Below are 14,731 nucleotides of genomic sequence, written 5' to 3'. Positions count from 1 at the left end.
GAACTATATATATATATATATATATATATATATATATATATATATATATATATATATATTATATATATATATATATTATATATATATATATTATCAAACATGAAAAGGGTTTCATAAGACTTTTATAGCATTGTTCAAATTTCGCCTTGCTATAGATGTACACACAGTAACACTGCAGCTCCTCAAAGTTGTACAGGTTTGGGTTCAATTGCCAACACTTACCATGAGCCTTTTTTGTTATATTTTTGTGTAATATAGTGGTTGGGCAGTGGAGGTGTTTGAAGGAGAGATAGTGTTAGCAGTAGACTACACATACTGGCGTCATGTAAAGACACAATTCAGTGCACACTCTGTACGCATGTGGTTTGGAGTGCAAGTATGTGTGAGCGATTGTGCTTGCATGAGTTTTGTTCTCTGTCAAAGAAAGGGGAAAATTGTTTTGATGTTGAAATTTGAAGAACACTATCAATCTTACCATGTTTAAAAGATTACAGCTGTGGTTTTCAGGCTACTCTGAATGATATGTCCATCACAGAAGCTTTTTTATTTTTTTATTTTTATTTTTGTATGTATTTTTATCAATGGTGACAAACAAAACAATGACATTGGATTTCTATATGCATACAGTAGTGGCCAGATGTGTTTTATGTCCTGTCCATGGGCTGAGTGGTAAAACATGATTGTTGGTTGTCATGTATGGCAATTTATTAATTTATAATGTCAAGTACCTTTTTATTTTTTTGACAACTGTTGAGTAATGTTTATTTTTGAAATCTGAAAGTTAAATTTAACAGAGAGAGAGTGAGAGAGAGTGAGTGTGTGTGAGAGAGAGAGAGTGAGTGTGTGTGTGAGAGAGAGAGAGAGAGAGAGAGTGAGTGTGTGATTGTGTGTGTGAGTGAGTGTGTGTGTGAGAGAGAGCGCGCATGAATGTGAGGGTGTGTGTGTGAGAGAGAGAGAGAGAGAGAGAGAGAGAGAGAGAGTGTGAGTGATTTTTTTTTTTTTCCATTCCACTGCATCTTGATGTATTCACATAAGAAGGCTTGTTCTCGAATGTTGCAGTTCATCAGATAAACAGTAGGTGGTGGTGTTGTCTTACCTTGTGTTTTCCCTTTGACCCCCCCCCCTCTTTTTTTTTTTTTTTTTTGTTTTGTTTTTTTGTTTTTTTTTTTGTTTTGACTAATAGTTTTGATATGCTCTCAGACCTCTACCTTAAGAGATGATGGTCTTTGAGATCATATTTGTTACTCCACCTGTATTGTAGAGTTTATATAATGCTATTATGAAGTACAAAAGCTGGTAATAAGTATGTCTTAACCAGATGGACACCATTGGAATAGAGTTAAAAGGATTCTGATACAAGAACATTTGGAGTATCATCAGGGTACATAGAAGTTTACTTCACATGTATCCACTTTCAATCCATGCAATAAAAATTACAGCACAACTATCAATCATTGAGGTGTTATATTTACTATTTCATAAAATATTTCAATTATTAACATTGTTTAATAGGCTGCTATGGATTTTATACTGTTCGGAAGACAAATGTAATAGTGACAAATTTCCTGTGTCTTGGCATAGCATAGTGTATAGCTGCTAGTTAAGCTAGCTGAATGCACATAGACAAGCCAAAAGCTAATGTTCCTTATAATTAATGCAAAATTGTTATTTACGAACAATATGTCTTAATTTGGACAATATTGAAATGATCCCACTGTCATGTCACTTTATAGAACTTTTTTTGTCGCTACCAAGTGCAGAACAAAAATACTATTACCCACTTTCAGCAGCATTACATGGAAAGTATCAGCGGTTACACTTTACACCGTACCGTACAAACATCTGATGCCTTCCAAATTGGCAAATGGGAGGTTTGAAATTGTTGATAATCTTATCATTGTTGAATATCTGAGTCTGATAGGGGGTCTTTGTAATTTTGGAAACACATCAGCCTCAGGCAGAAGGATTCAGCTTATAACAAAAGGAAAGATGCACATTGTTTGTCCATGTTGGACTCTTTTTTCCTAGACAGATTCAGACATGTCTGTTATCCTCATTTGTATTGTCTATGTCATGCTAATAGTCTTACTTTGCTATTTATGTGATCTGTAATTTTTACACACATAAATAAATAATTGGCAGTAGTTGGGCAAGAAATGTTTCTGCTTGAGCAGTCGAATGTCATGTGCAGATGCAAAATAGTCTCGTCTAAGTTTATAAATGTTAATCCCAAAAATGAAACAATATTAAATATACATAAATAATTGTATATTTTATTATTGTTTTAATGGCTCATTATGTATATGTCTTTATATTATATACTGTATACATAATGAATGACCTTTATTTTGATAATTCTGTGAGTCATTATATGCCTGTGTATCTCACATTATTAAGTCTTATATTATAAGGACATCAATATGTTTTGTATATTTTTGTGAGAATGAAAAGGGGAAAAGTCTCTAATTGTCCCTTTTGGACAAATAGAGTGATGATCTGTATTCTACCTAATAAAATGCACTTTAAAGTTGTAATTTAACTGTGTAATTCTCTCATTAACTGTCCATTTATTTTGGCAGGCGCTTTCACATGCATTTAGACTATAAAAAGTAATACAATAATAAATCAGCAGGCCTACTTTAAACCAGTAATGTAATATTTACAGTTACATTCATTAAAGTAATTTTGTCCTCCAAAAAATTAATCCTTAAAATTGCATTGCCTTGTACATAAACTACTAGATTCTAAATATATTTTGGTACTGAATTCTAAGATTATAAGTTTATTAATGCACATAAACCCAATTCCCAGACAAGAGCAGACACTACAGAAAGAATGCATGCTTAACAGTGGCTGATGTGCTTTGTAGCAGAGGCTGCACGCGGGGTGGCGCGCGCAGTGAAAAAGAAATTGAGCGGCAGTTTCCGTAGCGCGCACGGTCTGTGCAACCGACGTGTTTGAGCGAGAGGCACCGTTGGACAAGACTTCGTCCGACAAATGCTTAACTAACGAAAACATAAAATATGTCACACTATTGTGGGCTTCAGCAGCAGTTTTCCACTCGACGATAGCTGCCAGGTGAGTGAAGTTTGTTACTTCAGCGGATTTGATACCTGTAGAGTTCAGATACCTGGACTCTTGATGGAAACCTTTTTCTTTTTCTTTTTATAATGTAATAATATGTATGTTATTTGCTTTTTCGAAACCCATACTCCACAGTCAAGATGAAGAAATGGGTTCTTTTATTTCCTTTTTTTTTTTTGTTTTTTTTTTTTGCTTGTGATCGTTAGAAGTCTCTTCATATGTCTATAGGGCATCAATACGGCTCAGAGAAAGAGAAAACACTCCTGACTGAAAACCTGTATAAATCCTGTTTTTGATACATTTCAACGGATTGTGGTCCAGTCGAATAGAAAAGAAATGACATTGAAGAGATTGCTAACATTTAATGTCTTTGTCTCAACTGTTTGAAGAATGAGGAAGAGCTCAGACTTACATCAACACAACTTTAAGACGGATTCACATTACCATTTACATGCTTTCAAACATATATTTAATGTTACTGAAGTGGCAGTAGTAACTGGTGTTACACCCAAATCAATCTAAATTTAAATAGGACAGTTATTAGTACCATCAGAGTGTAGATCATTGCCCAATTTTTCAAACTACATCATTTAAAATGCTATACAACCAAGAAAGTACAGCAAATTCTCATGCAATGTCTGTTTGGTTTGCATCTTCTGAAAGGGTCTCCCTACAGGAAATGAATATTTTAAGAGTGCAGTAGAGGCTTCTCAAATGTACTGTAGTTACTCTCAGTAAACAGAGCCACTGGGGCTTGCCTTCTGAAAATGAAAAGATGGGAAGGCAGTGATGAACACATATTTTCTAAATTCTGACTGACAACAATAGATTTCAGCTCAATTTCTGGAATTCTTTCTCAAGGAATTAGAGTTGAATTCCGGTTCAGGTTACACTCAGAGTGGAGCATTTACAGTAAATACCACTTCTAGAGAGCTGGACAGACTGTTGTGGTGACATAACTGTAGACACTCAATGGAGCTTTATCTGATTACGTGACACTTGTATTAGGGAAGACTGCTCATTCTCTGCACTTTTGAAGCTGCAAACCAGGACAGTTGTCTCCTGGCCATTTCTGCTGTGCCTTTCAAATGGAGATGTTGCACCCAAAGTTACCCCATCATCCAAGGTGTTCTTTTAATATGGAAAATGCTTGTTTACCGCATACAAAAGTTAAACTAACCATGTTGTCAGCTGGCAGTGCTGTGTTTTATTTCAGTTTAAAAATAAAATGTACAAAAACAGCAGATCTCAAAAGGCCACTTACTAAAGATGAAACCACAGTAAGGAAGTGAGCATTTGTTATCTGTAGTCTTCTCTCGACTGTTTGTGGGTGTTTGGCAGAAATCAGTGTTTCAAAATACAATATAATATTTTTAAAATTAAATATATTCATATTAAACAAGAAATTAAAAATATTTTTTGTTGTTTTTTATATGTACATTTTTGTTACAATTTCCATTGTTACTATTGTTAGATTGCTATTTTTTACTGTCATGCCAGAGCTAGATTTTATACGAACTTAATATGAACCTCACAATTGTTTCATGATAAGTTTTGTCCCTTAAACACCTTTTAATGTGGTTTGGATGGAGTTATTGGGGGTCTTTGACAGCAGACTCATGTATTAGCTAGAAATTTGTTATGAAGTGTTAAATTTTCCACTGAATTTTACCCTTTATTTTAGAGGTCGACAAATAGTGGATTTTGCAGATACCGATAACTAAGTTGATGGGAAAGGTTGATTAATCGGCTGATAGTTTTTAAAATTGATTTATAAAATCTTATTCTTTCCTTACTATGACAGGGCAGAACAAAGAGTCCTAAATGAATAAAATCTCAGATGCAGTTTATTGTTAAACCAAAATCCCCAAAATAACCAGAAAAAAATTAAGATTTGTTGCATAATGCTGGACTTTTAAGTATAAACAAGCCCGAAACAGGACTCTTATTTTGAAATTATGAAATTATGAAAAAACTATCAGCAACTGTCATCATAGATTTTTGCTTATAATGATAGTTCCAAAAAGCAACTATCGGTACAGATTAATCGGTAAACCTGATATATCAGTCTACCTCTACTCTATTTGCTAGTAGGACAATTTATTATCTTACTTAATAGTAGACTGAAGTGTGCTTTTGTGTTGTCAGTGAATATCTTTGAAAATCTATGAGAGTGTAACAAATTAGTCTTGAGACGTCTCTGGTCTAAATTCTTCGGAGTGTCAATATTGCACAGGAGAGGTATCTTATGAAGTCCAGTGAACCATCCATAGGACTTGAAGCAGCCAGATGTTAACAGGAGGCCAAGATATGTCCCTATTCTGAGTTTTAAAAATATGTACAATCCAAAGCATGTTTACATGTTTAACTACTTCCAGGCCTGGATATGGAGCACAAAGGCAATGCCAGTGGATTGGTATATCACCCAAACTCTTCTCTGTGGTGAAGGTGCTCTGTTGTAAGGTTGTGTTATTATTACCTTTTCTGTAAGAGGTGTTTGTGCTGGGCATCTATGAAGTATATAAGAGTAGTGATTGACCGATATGAGTTTTTTTAATGGCTGATGCCGATATCTTTAGAGCAGGGTGGCCGATAGGTCGACGTAACGCCGATAAATGTGATATCACACAATTTAATATAACAGTAAATTACATGTACAATAAATTGCTAAAAATTCTATTAACTTTCATTTATCATTATTTTCACTCAAAATTTTGCTCAGACTTAAACTTTGTAAAAATTTAAATAAATATGTATAGATAGATTGTATATAGCAACTTTTCCTGGTTTGTTTAGTCATATAGGGCTGGGCGAAATGTCTACAAAATTATATCTCAATATATTGTAGCCTATTGAATTTATTTAAAATGTTAAATGCATGAGGTAAAAAATTAGTTAAAAATAATGAAGCCATGTTTTCCACAGTTTTAACTATATGAACATAAGGGAGAATGATATTTACTGCCTTTAATTTGTACTGTTTTTTTTTTTTTTTTTTGTGAATGAACGGTGTGCAAAAATGACAGCTTCACTCACTTTTTGTAAGCCAGTTGAATTTTGTTATAATACTGAATTATTAATGTGGGTCCCAGTCTAGGTTATTATTATAATATAATATTGAATTATTATTATTATTGTTAATTTGAGGATTAGGGGACAAGACACAAGAACAAGGGAAACACATGACAAGATCACATGACAATGAAACAGGAACAAATATGGCATGGAAATATTTTACCAAAATAAAAGACATGAACAAAAACACATAAATCCATGATATATCCCCCCACTAGCGGCAGCTCCCTACGCCCCAAAATAAAAACACAGAGTTCAAGAGGGAGCTGTGGGTTGTGGGGGGGGGAATGGACCGTGGCAACTTGACGTGGTTACATGGCATGACATGGTAACATGGTACGGCAGGATCCTGACTTGGCCGTGGTAGGTGTGGATGCTGGCTCGTTGGCCGTGGCAGGTGTGAGCGCTGGACCGTGGAGCAGAGGCGGGCCTGGACCGTGGAGCAGAGGCGGGCCTGGACCGTGGAGCAGAGGCATTGCTGTGACATGGCATGGAGCAGGCTGAGGCGTTGCTGTGACATGGCATGGAGCAGACTCAGGGGTGGCTGTGACATGGCATGGAGCAGACTCAGGCGTGGCTGTGACATGGCATGGAGCAGACTCGGGCGTGGCTGTGACATGGCATGGAGCAGACTCAGGCTGTGACAGACTCAGGATCAGGGGCAGAAGGTGGAGCAAGCTCGTCGACCATGACGTGGGACCCAGGCTCGTCGACCATGATGTGGGACCCCGGCTCGTCGACCATGACGTGGGACCCATGCTCAACGACCATGACGTGGGACTCAGGCTCGTCGACCATGACGTGGGACCCTGGCTCGTCGACCATGACGTGGGACCCTGGCTCGTCGACCATGACGTGGGACCCTGGCTCGTCGACCATGATGTGGGACCCCGGCTCGTCGACCATGACGTGGGACCCATGCTCAACGACCATGACGTGGGACCCTGGCTCGTCGACCATGACGTGGGACCCTGGCTCGTCGACCATGACGTGGGACCCTGGCTCGTTGACCATGACGTGGGACCCTGGCTCATCGAGAGCCGACCATGACGTGGGACGCTGGCTTGTTGAGAGCCGACCATGACGTGGGACGCTGGCTCGTCGACCATGACATGGGACGCTGGCTCGTCGACAATGACGTGGGACGCTGGCTCGTCGACCATGACGTGGGACCCTGGCTCATCGACCATGACGTGGGACGCTGGCTCAGCGGCAATGACGTGGAACTCTGGCTTGGCGTCCACCTCCCCCACAGTGAACGATGAACCACTTATCAGTAGAGCAAGATCGATAAATTGAGTCAGGCTGTAGGTACTCTGGCCGCCTGGCATCAAGGAGGAGATTGGCTCATTCAGCTCATTCATTCAACCAATGGGGACAAGACACAAGAACATGGGAAACACATGACAAGATCACATGACAATGAAACAGGAACAAACATGGCATGGGACTATTTTACTAAAATAAAAGACATGAACAAAAACACATAAATCCATGACAGTGAGGTTAGTGAAGTACATTTTTGAAAGAAATTCAGTTGTTTTCTTTAAACGAAATATCTGCATATTTGCAGACAACATATGATAGAAGTTGTATTGCTATCATTAGATAAGACAAAGTTACAGGGAAGTGTTGAGAATAGATGGGGAGAACAAAACGCACGAGCACTCTTCACATCATGAGCTCATGCACGTCTGCTCAGTCAGGGGACTGCTTGAATAAGACTTTGTTGCACACCGGTCTATTATTGTGATTACACAATCATTCACGCATCTTTGATAGCTCCTTCACGTGCAAATCAGTCGGTTCTTGGCACCATCGCAATTCGCAAACAATTTTTTTACATTTATTGGTCAATGCCGATATATAAAAAATACCAAATATTGTCCGATTTATCGGCCTCTGCGATATATCCGTTGACCACTATTTAAGAGAGAGTTGATTAAATTCACAGAGAGAAATTCACACTTAGGACAGGGAGGGCTCTGTCTGACATAGGCAAGCAAGCAAGAGGCATTACTTACACAAAGGGTGTTAATTACAATCTTGCATCAAAAGCATCAAAGCATTATGGTCAGACTACTGGTACTGCTTTCAGATGAGTTGAAGTGCATGTGTGAGCATGAGTGTGCTTTTCTATGTTGTAATTTAAAGTGGCTTAAATAATTGTTCATAGCTAAAGTTCTGTGTTGAATTTTCAGGACGCTGTCATTCAAAGCAAAATCCCCTTCAATTTCAGGGGTTTAAAAAAGTTAATGTTATGTGGAAATTCTCATTCATATGTTAAAAAAACAAGGTGTGTCATTACAGTTGAGTAATATTATGGGAGGTATTGAGATATAATACTTGTAATATTGTAGAATTGGATCATGAGTTTTGGCAATGTAGGCATGGATGGAGGTTATTGATCTTAGTGAATGTGAATCTAAGTGTATATGAATTCTGTCTCATCTTGGGATGCAAATATGTCTTACAACTGATAATCGTCGTAATTGTTTTGATAACCATTGCCCATTGCAGAAATACACGTGACATGACAAATAATTTGCAGATATAAAAAGCCTTTTTTTCTCTCTCTCTCTAGTAACTGTACAATGATCAGAATTAGTATGTGCTAACCTATTGGCTACTGGGCTTTAAGCTGTTGTAGCTTGTCACCAAGTTTATCGGATAAATTTAGTGTTAGGCATGGCAGAAAGCATAATGTTTTTATTAATTGGCTGCATTCTTTGTGTCATTTTTCTGTTATATAAAATATCACATTTCCTTTTCTGTCAACACAACAAGATAATGACTGTGTTGTGTCAAGTAAATGGTCACATAAAGGTAGCATAAAGGTAGCATAAAAATTATTCATATGACTCCAACGGTGAAATCCATGTTTTTGGAAGCAATATGATAGGTTTGGGTAAAAGAAAAAACAACATATCAATATTTCAGTCTGTTTTTTTACATCAAATCTCAACTTTCATTTTCACTTCCACATTCTTCTTCTTTTGTTTTTGGCAATTTGTATTCTTCATGCATATGGCCACCTACTGGACGGGGCTGGTCAAAGGTTGAATTCATAGTGAAAAGGACTTCAGTACTGATCTGTTTCTCACCCACACCTATTATATCACTTCTGAAGACATGGATTTAACCACTGTAGTTGTATGGATTAACTTTGTGATGCCTTTATGTGCATTTTGGACCTTACTAATTCTGGCCACCATTCACTTGCATTAAATGGACCAACAGAGCTGAGATATTCTGTTAAAAATCGTTGGTTGTGTTCAGCAGAAGAAAGAAAGTCATACACATCTGAGATGGCATGAGGGTGAGTAAATGATGAGAGAATTTTAATTTTTGGGTGAACTAAATTATGCAAGGGAGGATAATTCTTGCTACTTACCTCTTTGATCTACATTGAGATCTGTTTGATACTGTAATATCGTGTCCTTAGAATTAGGGCTGCGGGGTTATGAGAAATTAGGCTCATAATTATTGATATTTGATATTGTAATTGCGATTAATTTCTAATAATAGAATTTATATTAAAATACTTCTTTTTTTTTTTTTTTTTTTTTTTGTGGTGGGCATCTGCATATCATATTCTTTATCTAGGCTACAGATCCAAAACAAGCAGATGACTGTGTTTCTGAATTACTTAAAATTGCTGTTTTACATTGGTCAAGAGACATTGTCTAAATGGTCAACTTCACATGGGTCCTTTTAACAACATGAGAAACAAAATTGTTCTTCAAATTCTGAATGAATTATAATAAATGCTTTTCACAAATAGTTACAGTATTTGTAACAACTGCAATTGCAGTCTGGATTATTTTTTCTGATTAATTGTGCTGCCCTATTTAGAATGCAGTTTTACCAGCCATAGATATGACTGACAAAATATATGTAAAGGTTCAATGAAATGAGGAAGTGGGGAACAGCGATTCCAACTCAGGTTCGTCAATTTTATTAATTAAATCAAACACGTCCGCGTTTTAACTCCCCACCTCTCACTGTGAACATAGAAATCACAATTAGCAGCAATTCATCTCAGGTGAAAACCCTTACTGCTAACTCTCTCCCCAGACGAACGCTCGGCCATGCCCTTGCCCCCACAATATATAAAATATTATTTTTGCATTATGATAAGCAACTGTTCAGGAGTTATTGTTCATAAGCCATACATCAGTTGTCTAAAAGTCTCCACTAACCTTTATGACTAAACAACTTTTTTTGCGATAATGATAAAAACATCATAGATTTTCATATGTGTATTATGATAATATCTGATATATAATGAACTTTTCATCTTGAATGACTCTGTAGCCCACATGAGAGCAGGCTTTAACCTGGAACTACTGACAGCCAAGGTTCCTGCTTTCTTTTCTCCTCCTTTTGACACACACACACACACACACACGCACGCACGCACGGACGCGCACACACACAATTACTCCCAAAGACAATGCAGAACTGCCAGAATACTTATCTTTAATTTAAAGAACATATGGACAGTCTCTAACCCTTGACATGTTCTCCTCCCCTTGCTTTCTTTCGCTTAAAGATCTTTTTATGGTAGCGAGGTTGTATGTGTGCTTTAGTATGGCCTCTGTGCTTTTCTGCTGTCCCCTTAGTTTTTCCCACCTGTTTTGTGGAGATTTTCTGGAGCTGACCCTCCACACATCCACACAGGCGATGTCTCTATAGAGAATGGAATGTGTTGAACTTTAAGGGAGTGACTTCCTCAACTTTCTTCTGCCTTTTGCTTGGTAAATGCATGTGCACACACATCTGCAAATTGCTAAACTGCTAAATGAATTAACTTTTTGCTTATGTTCCTCTCTCTCTCTCTCTCTCTCTCTCTCTCTCTATATAATACGTTTCAGCTACTTTTAAAAGTTAATTTATGCCTTAAAGATCAGCTACTATTAGTCTAATATCTGAGGCAATTTACAGTTTTCCTATCACAACGTGTGTTCTGTGAGGTATAGCGCTGGACAGAGTGGCTTCTGCTCTAATGATGATCAGTTTGTTACCAGTTGACAACCATTGATTCTCTTCATCTCAACCATGTTTTTTATTGGCAATTACATAAAATCAATTCATCCAGTAATGTAATTACCTAACAAATATCAGACAGAGTGGTGCCATGCTGCTCTTTAAAGGCTTTAGTCAGATATTTGATAGGGCTGCTCATTATAGTACTTTTGTTTTAAGTGCTGTGACCTGCTGTGCGTTTGACTGACAGACCAACTTGGTAGTCGTTACTTGATCAGACAATAAAATCTGAACATACTAATGACAAACAAAAAACATTTAAAAGAGAGAGAAAAAGAGACAGAGAGATTGGCCGATGGAGGTACAGTGACAGCATGAGAGACATCTGTTGTTTTAAGTCATTAAGCAACCAGTTTATATAGTGTGATCACAGTTAGGTTCCTGTATACTTTAGGGACAAAACCGTTATTAGACGTTAAATAAAAATGATTGTAAATTGTTTAATTTACTTTTAAATTCACTTTTGATTCTAAAAATGCAAAAAAAAACCTAGAGATTTAGAGGGTTTGGGTAACATAGGGCTGGTCTGTAGTCATTATAATAAGCTTTATTTGAAAACGTTAGAACACTTTTCATTATGGAATAGCCTAAATGTTATGGAGAACCTTTTCCAGAAGAGGACTGTGCACAAAATATGTCTGCAATAAACAAACAAACAGTAATCAAAATTACATATCTGCTTATCTAGGCATATTGTTGGATATCCAGACTCCATTCTATTGTTGAGAAAAATACCTACTAATTTAATTTTCTTTGATGTAATGACCACATGCTAATAATGCATGTGCTTCAAGCAGTCCTCAAAATCCTCTAATATATTTTCTCCATAATATTTTATCCAATAAAGATGCATAGAATATTTGCCAGTGTAATGTTGTCCTCTTCAAAATCCATGTTCAAGGTCATGAGACACCATGTAAGAGGCTTTAATATGAAGAAGGCATTCTTGATCATGGAGTTCACCAGGTTTTGAGATCCACAAGGTTGTGTTAAATCTTTGACCTGTGAGAGAGAAATACGTGATTTAGTTTGCCATGTCTTACTGTCTGATCCTCTCATATAAAGCAACTTGAGCTGATTGAAAAAGCATATCTGTGGAAAAAGCATAACACATCTTTTTTGTAATCTCCTTCTTAATTCTCTATTGTTTTTTTCCTCCCTCCCTTTTTTTTCCTCATCTGCTAGACAGAATTGGTGTCTAATCGTTACATCCTTTGCCCATCCCCTCCCACAACCCAAAAATGTGGCTAATTCGTATATTGTGCGACTGCACTCGTTTGAATTCCTACGCCAATGACGTTGCTGGACATCCTTTCCATCTAATATGCAACAATTACTTGCTTCTGTCACACACAACAGCTTCCTATCATGTTTACACTCTCTACTGATTGGTTAAGTTAAGCGGTTTGGGTAAGGGCATAATATTAATAAGTATGTCCTTAACACCTTGTGTGTGGAACTCACGCTTAGACATCTGTGAATTTGCACGTGATGAAGTCGTATGAGTTTATGCGAACAATATCGTGCTAGACGATACGAAATAGCCAACTCGTAAATTACGTATGAAGTTTCATGAGATCGGGTTGGATAAATTCTAAAATATTAGGATTAGAATATACTGTACGTATTGCAGTGGAGCAGTATCCGTGTGATGCATGCATTCTGAACATTCTTTCGCAGTGTGTTTGCTTTTTGCACTGATTTAATGTTTTGTCTAGCCTTGTCTTCTCGTTTATTTCATTGTCTCTCCACACACACTCTCATCCTGACACGCTGAGGTGTGGACAGGATCCTTGTGTAGCAGCCGCATGTGATGTGGACTCTGGAAGCTCCCAGCTCTTGACCTTTTTGATGCTCTTGTCTCTTTGTCCTAGAAGTGGATCTGACACTTGAGGGTCTTGCTGAAGATCAGGCTTTTCAGTTGCTGTGGAAGGTATTTCAGGTGCTTGTGGGAAGTTGTATATAAGGGGTGTGTCGCAGTGGTGTCGTTTTTTTTTTTTTATCGGTTCCATTTGATGCCTGTGTTCAACACAGGATTGTTGGATGTCTTTGTGTTGTTTTGCATTGCATTGTATTTATGCATGTAATGGGTTATTTAAATACTGTTGTATAGTACTTCACTGTAGGATTGGGCTAGCTACTGTAGATTGGTGGGACAATGTCTGCGTGTGTGTGTGAATTTTTATGTATGTCTATTGTGTTCTTGTGGTGGGATTCTCTCTCCTGAGAAGAGGTTGCGCACACTAAAAATGTACTTTACTGTTACAGTGATAGCTAGATGTCCATCAGTATATGTTCAATCACATGGAGGAAAAAGGAATAGAGTCTCACACAATGTGAAGTGATGTTGGGTGTTTAATTTTGGGAAATCTTAGTCTGATGTGTGATCTGGCTTTTACATCCACAGCTCTGGTGTGAGGAGAGCCATTACAGCCTAAGCTGGGTGCTGATATATGCCAATATTTTCTATACCTTTACATACCTTAAATAAAAAAAAAATGTGTCTCGGTTTATATGGTTTTGCACATAGTGTTCTATATGGTTTTAGTGTAATAAAATAGCTTACAGGGTTTTCTGACATTGTGTCGTCATGGCAATAAAGTTGTAATATTGGATATAACTTTACCCTGATAAGGTTAATAAGCTATTTGATCACACTAAAATCATGTTAACATGCATAATGTTTACATTTTGGGCTATACTTTTGAAACAATGTGTATTTTAACTTTTATGGAATGGCTTAATTCACTTCCATTGTAAGCACCTTACTGTAACCACATTTTATTTTATTTTATATTTTTAATAAACAATGGACAATTCTAAAGTATTCTAATGTGGTAATTAACTAATGCTGTCGATTGATCTTAACTAATAGAACTGGGAACATTCCTTTAAGGTACGCTACTCTTAGGAAAACGATCTGGGATGATATGCATAACCGTATATAAATATTGGGAAAATGATAAGCAGGATAGATAAAAACAGACCATGATGGACATTTTACAACCCCTTTTGTTTGTCAGTGTGAGAGATAATGATTATTTGTAACCCAGCCTCTGCTTCTGAGTGGTATGTGATAAGACATTGGGAAGAGAGAGACTGGCTAATGGAGAACTTGTCGTGTGGGCTGCATGCATATTTTTCTCTTGTTAAATTATCCCTGTTCAGCTTCAGAGTGTTTACAATACATGCACTGCTGTTTTTTTTTCCACTGATGTAGAAGCTTGGATGCACTGAGTTCATACAAAGAACACTAGAATATTTGCAACAGAGATGAATAACATTTCTCTCAACAGAAATGGCACTGAGAGTGAACTATGGGGAGCCTATTTAGGTTTGAACGTATCTGAAGGCCAGAGGGAGTGATTAAGGCTGCATGTGCATTTGTGCTCTGTAGAAAAGCAGGTGTTCAGGTCTTTTGTCACATGACAATTGAGACATGCTTATCTTTTGTTATGTGACAAGGGAAGTGCAGAGCTTAGGAAGAGGACATGGTCCTCTTTCATGTCTCAGAAAATGTTTG

General features: G+C 37.3%; 1 protein-coding gene across 4 annotated transcripts in view; it reads left to right on the top strand.

Moving 5' to 3' along the window:
• The first annotated feature begins 2,911 nt into the window (after positions 1-2,911).
• The window catches only part of LOC127444080 (adenylate cyclase type 2-like), a 99,230-nt gene continuing 87,410 nt past the window's right edge, over positions 2,912-14,731 (top strand). For 2 of the 4 annotated variants that reach the window (XM_051703282.1, XM_051703273.1), the window contains exon 1: positions 2,913-3,078. The gene's annotated coding sequence lies outside the window, so the exon portion shown is untranslated. Of the gene's footprint in view, positions 3,079-13,121; positions 13,142-14,731 lie in introns of those variants that run through there. The other 2 variants (XM_051703255.1, XM_051703264.1) reach the window with 2 other exon arrangements.

This window comes from Myxocyprinus asiaticus, chromosome 1, assembly GCF_019703515.2.
Source record: "Myxocyprinus asiaticus isolate MX2 ecotype Aquarium Trade chromosome 1, UBuf_Myxa_2, whole genome shotgun sequence".
Lineage (NCBI taxonomy): Eukaryota > Metazoa > Chordata > Actinopteri > Cypriniformes > Catostomidae > Myxocyprinus > Myxocyprinus asiaticus.
The sequence above is the reverse complement of the archived record's forward strand: the minus strand, read 5'-3'. Positions and strand labels throughout refer to the sequence as shown.